The sequence below is a fragment of the Amblyomma americanum genome, chromosome 11 (genome assembly GCF_052857255.1).
Source record: "Amblyomma americanum isolate KBUSLIRL-KWMA chromosome 11, ASM5285725v1, whole genome shotgun sequence".
NCBI classification, from domain to species: Eukaryota; Metazoa; Arthropoda; class Arachnida; order Ixodida; family Ixodidae; genus Amblyomma; species Amblyomma americanum.
Window position 1 is genome coordinate 22,011,983 of NC_135507.1, and position 12,762 is coordinate 22,024,744.

Genomic DNA, 12,762 nt, shown 5'->3' on the forward strand with positions numbered 1-12,762 from the left:
TAGTCCCTACTGTATACGACTTGATTAAAATTCAGTCTCTTGGACGGCATATTTTCGACGTAGGTTACATAGGCCCCGCTATATACGACTTGATTAAAAGCCAATCTCTTAAACTGCATATTTTGGGAATAGATTACATAGGTCCCACTATATACGACTTCATTAAAAGCCAGTATCTTGGACTGCATATTTTGGAAATAGGTGCGTGGGGGTACTCGCGGTAAATTTGAATAGGATGTTTTTTTTTTTTTTGACCGGGGAGTGGAGCGGGAAGGGACAATATCGTCGCCTGATCCGTTTGTAGTGAACGTAGTGCCTTCTTCTATATTTTGTTAAGCCCCGGCTTGTATACACTTTACAATAGACCTCGTGATTTGTATGTCGCACGTATTACGCGCCTCGCGTGACCTGCGCACGCGTATGTCATGTGCGTGCGTGTGTTGCATGCACTGCGCAGAGTGCGAGGGACTCGCGTCCTGACCGGATGTGCCAGGCCACGCGCAGTCCAGTGAAAAGGACTCGGAGAGAGGGAGAGGTGTAAAGTAAGGAAAGAGCAGAATAGTGGAGAGAGAGAAACCTGCTCGCATTCGCTCGTCGCTGAAGTGCGGGCGAGGTCGTCCCGGCGCCAAGGTCGCCACGAGTTCGGCCGGTCTGCATGCATTCTCGCACGCCTGCACGCGATGCTAACGCGCCGGTGGCGATCCCGCGAACCACGCCTCAGCGTCGGGGAAGAGAGAGAGAACGCTAATGTCACATATTCATGCCCGGGTGTGCATGCGGACTCGGATGCATTAAATGTTGGTTCCTCCATTTACACGTGTCGAGTCTCGCGGGCTTAGCTGGTGCATCGAAAACCTGGTAACTGCATGCCCCGCCGCGGTGGCTCAGTGGTTAGGGCGCTCGACTACTGATCCGGAGTTCCCGGGTTCGAACCCGACCGCGGCGGCTGCGTTTTTATGGAGGCAGAACGCTAAGGCGCCCGTGTGCTGTGCGATGTCAGTGCACGTTAAAGATCCCCAGGTGGTCGAAATTATTCCGGAGCCCTCCACTACGGGACCTCATTCTTCCTTTCCTCTTTCACTCCCTCCTTTATCCCTTTCCTTACGGCGCGGTTCAGGTGTCCAACGATATATGAGACAGATACTGCGCCATTTCCTTTCCCCCCCAAAAAACCAATTATTATTCATGGGGAAGTGCAAAATTTATCAGAGCTATAATTGTGTGGGGTATTCTTGTTCTGAGAACTTTCCATGGGGCCTTTACCTGGGCTCTTTCCCAGTGGGCGGAGTCCTAAGAGAAAATTGAAACATTATTGGCCACAAAAGAAAGAATATTCAAGTCGTTCCTAATTAGCACAAATTGTCGAACGACGTAAATATACTATTAGGACGCTTAAGTCACCTTAATTTTTGAAATGCGCTATCATTAGGTCTCATATTGGTCGCAGCTTCTGAATTGTGACTTCTGTGTGTGTTTCTTCAGATTCGTGTGCAATTGTCGGGGTTCATCAACCGCCATATTCGGACCGCTGTATATCATAGCTGCAGTAGCAGGTGTCCGCTCGGTTGTGGTGGTGCCAGCATTTGCATATATCACATTTTCCTCCGAGTTTTTTTCCCCCGATTCTCTGTCTAGGAACTTGGTTGCTCACAAACCGGTGGGGCAGGTTGTGATGACGTCACAAAGTCACGTGATTTAGCTCGGCCAATCATTAATCTAATTATAGCCATGGTGAGCAGGTTGCTCACAAACCTGTGGCTAGTTTGCTACCTGCTATGGTGAGCAGCGAATTTTGTGACACCGGACGTCAGCGGGGTTTTTGGTATTACAACTCTAACGCTATGGCATTATAAAGTCTCCGAGCTCCAAGGCGCTAATATGTTGTTGTTTTTTCTCAGCTCCAGCAAAGCTGTCAGGTCTTTGCGCACGGATTACACCTGATGGCAAAAAAAAAAAATGAAGGTATAGATTTGCGTAGTCTCACTTCGGTTTTCGCTTCGGTTCCGGTGTTCGGGTTCACTGTTGGCAGTTGTAAGTTGTTGCTGTGAGCAACCGCAAATACTCCAAAGGCGTGTAAACAAGGTACACACATTTTTAAGCCGTTTCCGCACATGCAGCCATTGTTTGCTGGCGTCGACAAAGCGAAGTTCTCAACGCACAGGCTTAACTTTGAGCAAGAGTGTACGTCTGCTCCGCGAATAAAAGCTAAGCGCATGATGGTAGGACAGAGCACGACATGTTTTTAACTCGTCGTTCTCAGCCGTGCAGCCATTGTTTGCGGGTGGGAACAACACGTAGCCGCCATTGTCACGGCTTGTTTCCCCTGTTTAGAACACGTGGCGTTCACCCAATAGCGAAGGAGGCGTGTCGCTGGGCGCAAAACAAGTCCGCCACGACGAAGTCCGCGCAGGGCGCTTTGGAAAGCGCTCGAGTCGCATGAGTGAAAATGACTTGCTGGAGGCGTTCTGACGCAGACAGCCAGGCGTCAATGCGTTTCCGGACGATTTCTCGCGTGACTGCCACGCTGCGGCACGGCATGGCGTTGAAGAAAAAAGGCGTGAAAAAAGTAAGTTGGGCATAGAACATCGAAGGTTAGGAATGTGTGAGGGAAAAATAAAACGAACGACAAAGTTTGTCCGCAGCAGCAGTTGCAGTAATGTTTTGAGCATTCGGGACACGCGGTGCGTTTCGTCATGCGGTTTCTGCGCGCGAAGCAATCTGGGACGGTTTCTATGAATCAGGATGCCTATACTAGACAGGCTTCCGGGGCTCACACATTGTGTTCTTCGTCGACAGAGCATGCGGAAAGAGGTGCCTCCGATATGATGGACTGTGGTTTGTTGAGCACTCGTGGAAACCCTTATCGCGACCTCCATACCCAGACGGTGAAACTGTGATCGGCCTAAGGTTGGCGCGAGCAATCTGGCCGACCAAAACTCATAGGGCCGAGCTCGGCCGGCCAGCTTCGCCCGAGCTTGGGGACTGGCATTGGCTTTAGACCATTTTTAGACATCGGCTTTAGATAGGCATTGGCTTTAGCATTTCGGGACTCCGCCACACGCGGTGGATGAGTGGTTATGGTGCTCGGCTGCTGGCCCGAAAGACGCGGGTTCGATCCCGGCCGCGGCGGTCGAATTTCGATGGAGGCGAAATTCTAGAGGCCCGTGTGCTATGCGATGTCAGCGCACCTTAAAGAACCCCAGGTGGTCGAAATTTCCGGAGCCCTTCCCTACGTCGCGCATAGCCTGGGTCGCGTTGGGACGTTATACCCCCATAAACCATAAACCATTTTGATGCTATCGCTCCGCCCACACATCAAAGTTCCGGAAAACGCACACACACGGCGTTAAGAAAGGCCAACCAGTCAGGAGATTTGTCTCGTGCACCATATACCTCCGGGCTGTACTTTGAACAGACTTCGTTGAATTCCATGGTTATGCGTGTCGATCCATCATGCTGCTTTTCCACAGACTAAACATCCTTATCAGCACAAGAATGTCACGCGGAAACCTTCAGCCTTCAATTACAGGCAGAATAAATAGTCTGGGCCGTGATCTCGACGTCCTTTTTATTAGTCCGCTGAAGTATGTTCCGTGAGCACACATCATGACAGAACGCAAAGCAGTGATCAGTGGTCTCTGATTGCTTAGCCAGGCGGCAGTTCATCGACTATGGCACAAACGTTCCTTTGGCGCGAAGCCACGTCTTGGCGGCTGAGGTCTACTTGTGGAGTCTTTGTGGCGGAATGAATATGCGTCCACTTGACTCGCTTTTATTCAATGGTGTCGATAAACCCTTGCTGGTACAAGAGTAGGGGCAATAAATAATCGATTAAAATCTGTTGTCACCTGCCGTCTGGGGAAGCCGAATAGACATTCTAAGGAAAAGCGAAGAGTGAGGAAATGAAATGCGCCAGTAACCTTCTTAAACCCCACAATACCCTTACAAATTACAGTTGGCGCAACCAGAAAAGGTACATAACAGTCGCCTATTAACCAAAACAAATATAAATGAGTGATTTTTGGTTTTGAACAAGAAAAACCGTGAAAGACGGTGGTTAGCAAACAAGTGCAAAAGACCAGCTCCAGCAGACTGTATAGGGACTGTATAGCCTTTCGTCCAACGTGTTTTAATCGGTAGCCTGTCGCGCTACGTGTTTAAAAACGTCGTCCGGAGACGATTTCCACAGATACGGAATAATTTCCGATGATGCTGAAACCGAACAGGTCTCCAGGCCTCACTACCGGTATTATAATATAAGGAAAACATTTGACCGGTAGCTGTCTTGAGCAACACTGTTTTTAAAGCCGTTCGCTTGTCTTAGGTATATTTTGAAAGCGAAGAGGGCAATCTCGCCACATTTGTCAGCTGTGGGCTCCATAAACATTCAGTTATGCTTTTCATGTGACTATATGGTTAAAAATTCGTGCTGTATATTCTTTATGACCACCCCAGTATCCGTTTATTCTGCACGCTTGCCATTTGGCTTTGTGAAATTGGCGAGGAAGAGTGCGAAATAAAATTAATATGTGCTTTTGCGGTTATGTCTTATCAGTTATGACTACAGATTTGGAGTAATATGGTGGCGCGAGTGTTGAATCACTGTAAAATCGCTGATACACCTATGTGCGTTTCTGTGATGTGCAGGCGTCCGTGCTTCCCTTGAGTGCTATATGTAAGACTGCCTTGTTGAGCGCCCGCGAGATATGGCATATCAATGAGAAAGTGACATCGCTACCGTGGTCGTAGAGTATGTCTTCTACAAACTGCAAAAGCAAATCTAAACGTCGACGTAACTCCAGAGCGCCTTGGATGATTTTGCGGGGCACGTGCGTATTGTAACGGCGCATTGTGACTATAGGTATACGGCTGAGCAAAAGCGGAGGGTATACTTTCCAGTTTTCATTACTACCATTTTTTAAAATGTTTATTCCGTGATTCCCTGCCCTGCAACTGGGCCACCAGCTTACGGAAAAAATCTGCGTGTTAAACGAAGAAAAAAAATATTTTTTTATTGGGGGGGGGAGTCAAACGGCAAGGGAACAAATTGTGTTGCTCTCCTCGTGAGCCTTCTTGAATGCGTGCAAAATCTTTCATGAGTGGTGCGGTATAAGCTTGGTCTGGTACTACAGTGCCTTGATAAATCGTGTGCAGCTAGCGCCAGCATAAAAGGGAACATGCTATGAGCATTCAACAAACGATTGCTCGGTAAGTGTAAGCACACTTTGTCTTGCTTTCTAAGTGGTGTTTATTCTGGACGTATGAAGATAGCGAGAGGTTTCGGACTTTAATGCAGAATTAACTACAAAATTTGTTTTTGTTATGTTACCCGCCCCGGTGGATCAGTGGTTAGGGCGCTCGGCTACTGATCCGGAGTTCCCGGGTTCGAACCCGACCGCGGCGGCTGCGTTTTTATGGAGGCGAAACGCTAAGGCGCCCGTGTGCTGTGCGATGTCAGTGCACGTTAAAGATCCCCAGGTGGTCGAAATTATTCCGGAGCTCTCCACTACGGCACCTATTCTTCCTTTCTTCTTTTACTCCCTCCTTTATCCCTTCCCTTCAGGTGTCCAACGATATATGAGACAGATGCTGCGCCATTTCCTTTCCCCCCAAACCAATTATTATTATTATTATTATTAATTTGTTTTGTGTACAAGCGGAGTGCTCCTATATCGTATTGGAGCTGCCTGTGCAGTAGGCAGACACTTCGGTACCGTGCCCTGCGCGGCTGCTTGCCATGAGCGTTGGCTTGCAGGCGTCATCCTATCGGGATACTATCAGTGCAGATAAGTGGCGACTGCACTGAAAGAGCATCAACAAGCGCGTGACTTGTCCGGTAAGCTTTTTCCTATCAGACTGCTCTCGAGTAGCGCCCACTCTTGCGTTTATTGAGACCGCTACAGGTGAACAAAAAGATGCTGAAGTGTCTCTCCTGTGCTCTCTCTGATCCACTCTGTGCTGCTTTCTCTGGGTGACTTATCGGTCGTCTCACCGTCGTGCTGTGCGACTCCAGTGCAGTTTTTTTTTTTGTGTGTGTGTGTGTGTAGGTGCTCCGTGGTTATTTCGCTCTCACTTCAATGAAGATAGTAGCAATCGATTTCGCTCTCGACAATAGATCGCTACTGAGCTGTGGTCATTCTTTCCGACTCTGCGCTGCTTGTGTCCCTTCTTTTTTAGGTGAGGCGTCCGGCGAGAGAAGAAAATGACCGTTGTGGCCACAGCACTCGCCGAGTACGGATGACGTTCTGTTCTGCAAGTTCTGTTCTGCAGCCACTGAGTCGTTCGTTTTCTTACGTCACGGACGATGTCCAAGCGATATTTTTGAATTTTTAAATCCGTGTGCCACGCGGTGGAAGTGAGCTAGACGCGCTTGTATTGAATTCGTTCTAATGATCATCATCATCAGCCTGACTGCACCAAATGCAGGACAAACGCCTCTCCCATATCTCTCCAATTAACTCTGTCCTGTGCCAGCTGTGGCCACCCGATCTCCGCAAACTTCTTAATCTTATACGCCCACCTGAATTTCTGCCACCCCCTGTTACACGGCCTTCTCCTGGAATCCACTCCGTTACCCTCAAGGACCAGCGGTTGTCTTGCCTTCGCGTTACATGCCCTACCCAAGGCCATTACTTCATCTTGATTTCGAGTAGTATCTCATTAATTAACGTGTTTTGTCCCTGACCCACTCTGCCCTCTTCCCGTCTCTTAACGTTACACCTATCATTATCCTTACATAGACCTCTGCGTTATCCTTAAGGTATCAGTTGAAAGAATAAAAGTAGAAATAAAAATGACGGATGATTTAGCGTGGTTAGGTCAAAGTGCGCTAGCACTTCGGTTTTTAACTTGTTTTCGGTTTGGGATTGAGGTTTTCAAGGTCGGTTTTCAAGGTCTAGCGGGCGTCAGACGAAGATCTGCGAAACCGTAGAGTGGGGCCATTCGTGCTAGCGCACTAAAGGCTATACCTGGATGGACACCTAAGCTCCATTTTAGTGGATACGGAATTCGCTATTCTTTTCTTTACACTCACAGATCCTAGCTGGTAGTCCTCATACCACTCCTGGCGCAGTGGTGCACCGTTTAAGCGATGCATCACTGCCCTGTGAAGGCAGGTGCTGCCACCTATGGGGCTTATGCAACCCGGGTTGCACTTCCGAAGCAACCACTCGGGACCAGCCATTAATTTAACTGCCGCCTGCCACGGTGGTCAGTTTGTTCACAATCCGTTGGGCAGATTAAGATGACGCTACAAGGTCACGTACGTGACCTAGATGGCCCACTGCCACCCAGCTCTTCGAGGTCACAGAGAACAGCACAGACAACGGCTTGCTCTATTGGCAGGGCTCCGTCTTGTGCTTTACGGGGGGAGACATGTGTTGGCGTGGACTTGAGCGCCTTGTGCAGCGCTTGACGGGCAGCGTCCCAAGAGCATTCGTCTACTGGTTCTTGTCTCCTGCGTATAGGTGCCGTGTTCCGAACACTACCCTCCACCTCGGCTGCATCCATGGCCCACCTGCAACGAGACTGAAGAGGAGGAACAATTTACTGTCTCGTCTCAAGGCCGCATGGGTTTGAGGAACAACGCCCAAGAGCATTCATCCACTAGCTCTTGCCTCCTTCATACGTACCCTGACTGTTCGAGAGAGGTCACGTGACCTTGTGATGTCATCACAACCCGCCCACTGTGGCTGGTGGCAACTAAATTAATGATTGGTCGATAGATCTCACGTGGCCTTGTAACGCCATCACAACCGTCATTGCACTGCGGATACCCGCTGTCTGCGGCTATCTGTCAGTCGGAATGTGGCGGTTCATGGACCGACAATTGGAAAGAAATTGACACAAACGCACACAGAACTTGCAACAGAAACTGTGACAAATGTGAAATCTAATGCTACCACATTACAATATTAAGGTCACTTAAGCATCCGGGACTGGGACTCAGCCCTATAATAAGAAAACTATGCATAGTTTATTTTTTTTTTTACCAGGGCTGAGTCACAGTCCCGGCTCTCACGTAGGGCCCCACTTTGTCATCCTGGGAGAGAGAAAGGAGAAAAGGAACAGATCCTTGGGAGCTCGGCTTGTGAAGGCCGACAACATGACGTCATTCTTCCTACCGAGTTTTTTTTTTATTTCTCCATACCAGTATCTTCCTTCCTTCCGCACACGTGACGAGAAGACCGCACTTTAACATCTTGTCTTTTTTTTTCTGCACGTGCACGGCCTGGAAAACAATTCCGCAGCGCCGTCGCAAACACTGACGAAATGAAAACAGCAAACAGGAAGCGCTTCCTGGTCCCCGTGAAAGTCAAGGGCCGTCCGCGCGCGCTGCCCTTGTTTGCACGGCCTCGTCCGCGTAGCCGCGGCCTTTGTCTTTTGCCGGAGGTGGTAGCAAAAAAAAAGCAAAGCGTTTTGCTCAAAATAAGCCCTTGTTTCGACACCCGTTTTGATGAGTTATTTGCGCTCTCTTTTTTGGTTTTGTCCGCTAAAAACAGCGCTAGGACGGAACATTTCCATCGATAGAAGCAGAAGTGGCCAGAAAGGTGAAATAACGGCGACAAACGAATATATTTTTTTATTCATGCCTCGTTTAACGGTTTATATCTTCGTCCATTGGCCACAGAGACAGACGATACGGTAAAGTATGGTAAGGCACGGCAATGTACGGTACGGTAAGGTAAGGTACTGTAAGGTATATGGTACGGTAAGGTAAGGTACTGTAAGGTATATGGTACGGTAAGGTAAGGTACTGTAAGGTACATGGTGCGGTAAGGTAATGCACTGTAAGGTATATGGTATGGTAAGGTAAGGTACTGTAAGGTATGTGGTACGGTAAGGTAAGGTATATGGTAAGGTAAGGTACTGTAAGGTATATGGTACGGTAAGGTAAGGTATATGGTACAGTAAGGTAAAGTAAGGTACTGTAAGGTATATGGTACGGTAAGGTAAGGTATATGGTACAGTAAAGTAAGGTAAGGTACTGTAAGGTATATGGTACGGTAAGGTAAAGTAAAGTACTGTAAGGTATATGGTACGGTAAGGTAAGGTACTGTAAGGTATACGGTACGCTAAGGTAAGGTAAGGTACTGCATGGTATATAGTACGGTAAGGTAAGTTAAGGTACTGTAAGGTATATGGTACGGTAAGGTAAGGTACTGTAAGGTATACGGTACGGTAAGGCAGTATGATATATGATATGGCTTGCCATGTATACGGTATGGTATGGTATATGGGGTTTAACACAGTTATGAGTCGACGCTGCAGTGCACGGCAGCGGATTAATTTCGATCGCCTGGGCGCTGGCATAGACACACGGGCGTCTTGCATTTCGCCTGCAAAAAAAACAAAAATGTGGCTGTCGCGGCCGAGGTCGAACCCGCGACCTTGTCCTGAGAAGCCAAGCGCCGACCGCCTCCCGCCACCACACGTATTGGCATCAGCGTTAGCAGCCAGGTCACTAGGAAAGCGCCCTTCAGGCCCGTGGTAGGAACTCGATCGGCAACCTCTCTTTAATCGCCGCTCGGGTGGCGTGTGCGCGTGCAAGGCTTCCGCCTTTTGCCTGCCCTAGCCGCCCTAATTTCGGCCGCACAGACCCAAGGCGTGTCAACGACCTCTCGCGCGACCGCGCCCTTTCCTCGAAGAGACCGCTAGGGAACCACTCTGTCCGACTGGACCTGAACGGACCGCGTCGCGTGTTTTGGGAGCGCCGCTGTTATCGGGCGCCATATGCGGAGGGAGCAGCCCATCTACGTCAGAGAAGTTTGACGCCGCTTATCTTGTTTCAAAAGCGGAACAGGAGACGTCAACGTCGACCCGCCGCGGTGGCTCAGTGGATAGGGCGCTCGGCCACTGAGCCGGAGCACCCGGGTTCGAACCCGGCGGCAGCGTTTTGGATGGAGGCGAAACGCTAAGGCGCCCGTGTGCTGTGCGATGTCAGTGCACGTTAAATATCCCCACGTAGTAAAAATTATTCCGTAGCCCTCCACTACGGCACCTCTTTCTTCTTTTCTTCTCTCCTTCCTTTATCCCCTCCCTTACTGTGCGGTTCAGGTGTCCACCGAGATGTGAGACAGATACTGCGCCATTTCCTTTTCCCCAACAACAAATTTCGATTTCAACGCCGCGCCTGTCTGGATGCACACCGCTGCATTCGAAAGTTCTAGCCTTCACTTTTAATAATTGTTAGGGATCATCGGGACACAGTATACGCTTTCTTTTTTCGCAGTTTGGTCGAGACATAAGCGAGACCGTTTCGTGGCTTGCTCTTCTTTATCACTTTCCATTTCATTATTGTGCCTTTCGTGTTCTGCTACCTTGTCTGTTCCCTCTGTATTGTTATACACCGACCTATCAGTTGCACGAAGTACTGGTGGTTCGGCTGTGTGTAAAGAGTGCGGTGAAGAGTAACCCGGTTTAGGGAGCTGCGCTCAACCAACTCACTCGCGTAAAACCATGTGGTCTGGATGTCTCTTGGTTTGAGCAGTCGTCTGACTGCCGCGAATGTAGTAGACGACGGCAACTTTCTGGTCTTGAACGGCATGATCACGGTTGCCTCGAGCTTGGATAGGTGCATTAATTTATTCATGGGATGATACTCCTATGTGTTTTGTTATCAAGCTTTCTGATTTGCAACTGGCGTCCAACTATTCTCCTTTGGTATCATGTTCACCTCCACGTCCCACGTGTTAGTTAAGCTGTGCCACACTTAGGGCCGAATTATAAAACGCTCCTTCACTTACACCATTTCCTTAGCTTTAGTAAGGAGGCCTTCATGCTGCCTAAACGTAAGGCGGCCTAAGATGGCCGCTCGGAATGCTGAAAACTTCCTTAGGGCTTCCTCACGAAAGGAGCTCCTTACGGAGGAAGGCAGGTGTCATGGCCGTACTGGTGTCGAGATTATGCACAAGAACTATTAAAGATTTTAGCAGTGTTTGCGAAAGTTAATATGAATTTGCTCATAATCGGATTTATTTGTTGTTCGTCAGCACAATCTCTATATAGTTCGTAGAAACTTCGTTGACTGTTTTAAAACGGCTGACTTTGGCGAAGTAGCAAACTATCACACTATCACTCGGACGCGATACCTTGCACTTCCACTCTTCGACCTCGCACAACAGTGCCTAATCCAAGTGCCAGATGGGACAGACGAACCACCTGGATCACGTGACTCTCAGGTCAGGTGATTTTCGATAGCGCCCTCTCTTGGCTCGACCTGATAGCACAACGCGAGACGTCGGAGCCGTTAACTCCAGAGGAGGTTCCCAGTGAAACTATTGCTGTAACGTAATCAGCTGGACCTCATGAAGATGTACCGAAAAAAAATCACAGGACACCTATAGTAACCTTCTGTGCTAGCAGAGCGATAGCATTAAAAGCTGTTGACGCATTTACCGGAAGTGACGTCTCTTCCGTTCTGGTGACGTCACTTTCCTCCAGCCAATGGGCGAACTTTTCGATCTTGTGACGTCACTTCCCTCTTGGCAATGGACGCATTTTATGACCGACGACACATTTTTTTCCCAGATGAGGCTATTAATGCTGTGGCATTTAAACTGGACGACAGGTGAGCGTGCAGCTTTCGCAGCGCCCCTGACTGCGACATCCGTTGTCACTCTCCTGCGACTTGCAAAGCTCTGTTTGTCTGAACCGTTCTTAACAAATGTTCGAGCACCTGCGTATTGTTAAAAAATAGAACGAGGAAGTACGGGTGTATGTATTAAGGCGACCTCCTGGACCGCGTCTCCCTTTTCCTCCGCGAATCAGAAGTTTTATGTGGGGAAAATTCAGTGGCTGCTTTTTTTCTTTTTCGCTGAATGAATGTAGGAGGTGCGAGAATGACAGCTTGAAGCTGGCATAAACAATGTTAATCGTGAAGAATATTTAAAATGAGTGGATGACGACGGAGAATGGTGGTTCTCGGGTATTGTTACCTGTGCACCGTATATATACCAAAAGTAACCGGGCAACGGTGGTTTGTTTCTTAGTCGCGTAGCGAAGCTGTTATGGCAGCCCTTCAGCTGTGAATCTGTAAAGTAAGGTGAACCCTTGGCTTCACTCTATGACACTTTTCGGTCTTTAGGGGGGCCGTAAAGGCTCCGTTATACGATTGAGAAGAAAAACCCGTTGCTCGGTTACTTTTGGCAAAGGGGTTACCTGTGCATACATTGTGAAAAATAACTGCGCTTGACTTACGACTAAATATATGAGTGAAGGCTACACTAGATATATGCGCAACTCTGCTAGTGTAACGGCGGGAGGGAAAATTAGTTGTGAAAAAAAACGGTACAAGGTCGGTCGTATGGCCTCTAGCCAGAAGTTCACCTAGATACCTGTGAAGAGTAATAAAAAATAGGGTTTATCTCTAGAGGCTTACACAAGCCACCTGTGGATGAAGATGTGCGGTAAACGTTGAAGACGTCGCAGATTCCAGTTATTAGTGCGTTCAAGGTTGGGAAACCAAAATAAACTGCAGATTATGTGGTGGTGTAGCTGAGACCGTTTCAGCCAGCAAAAGGAACCTACAGCCGCCGAGAAGGAGGTTTAAAGCACATTTAAACCAGTGGTGGAAGAAAGCTGTTCGGGAGACGAACTTAACGGTGAGAAGAAGAAATATTCTCGGCAGCCGGCTCAGATCAGAGCCACACCTTGAAGTATATAGTTAGTAAAGTAGTTACCGCGTCAAGGTCCAGCTGGGTGCCTACTAACTCGTACAGTATTGACCTTCATCACTCCGCAACAAAGGGAAGGCCTGTAGAC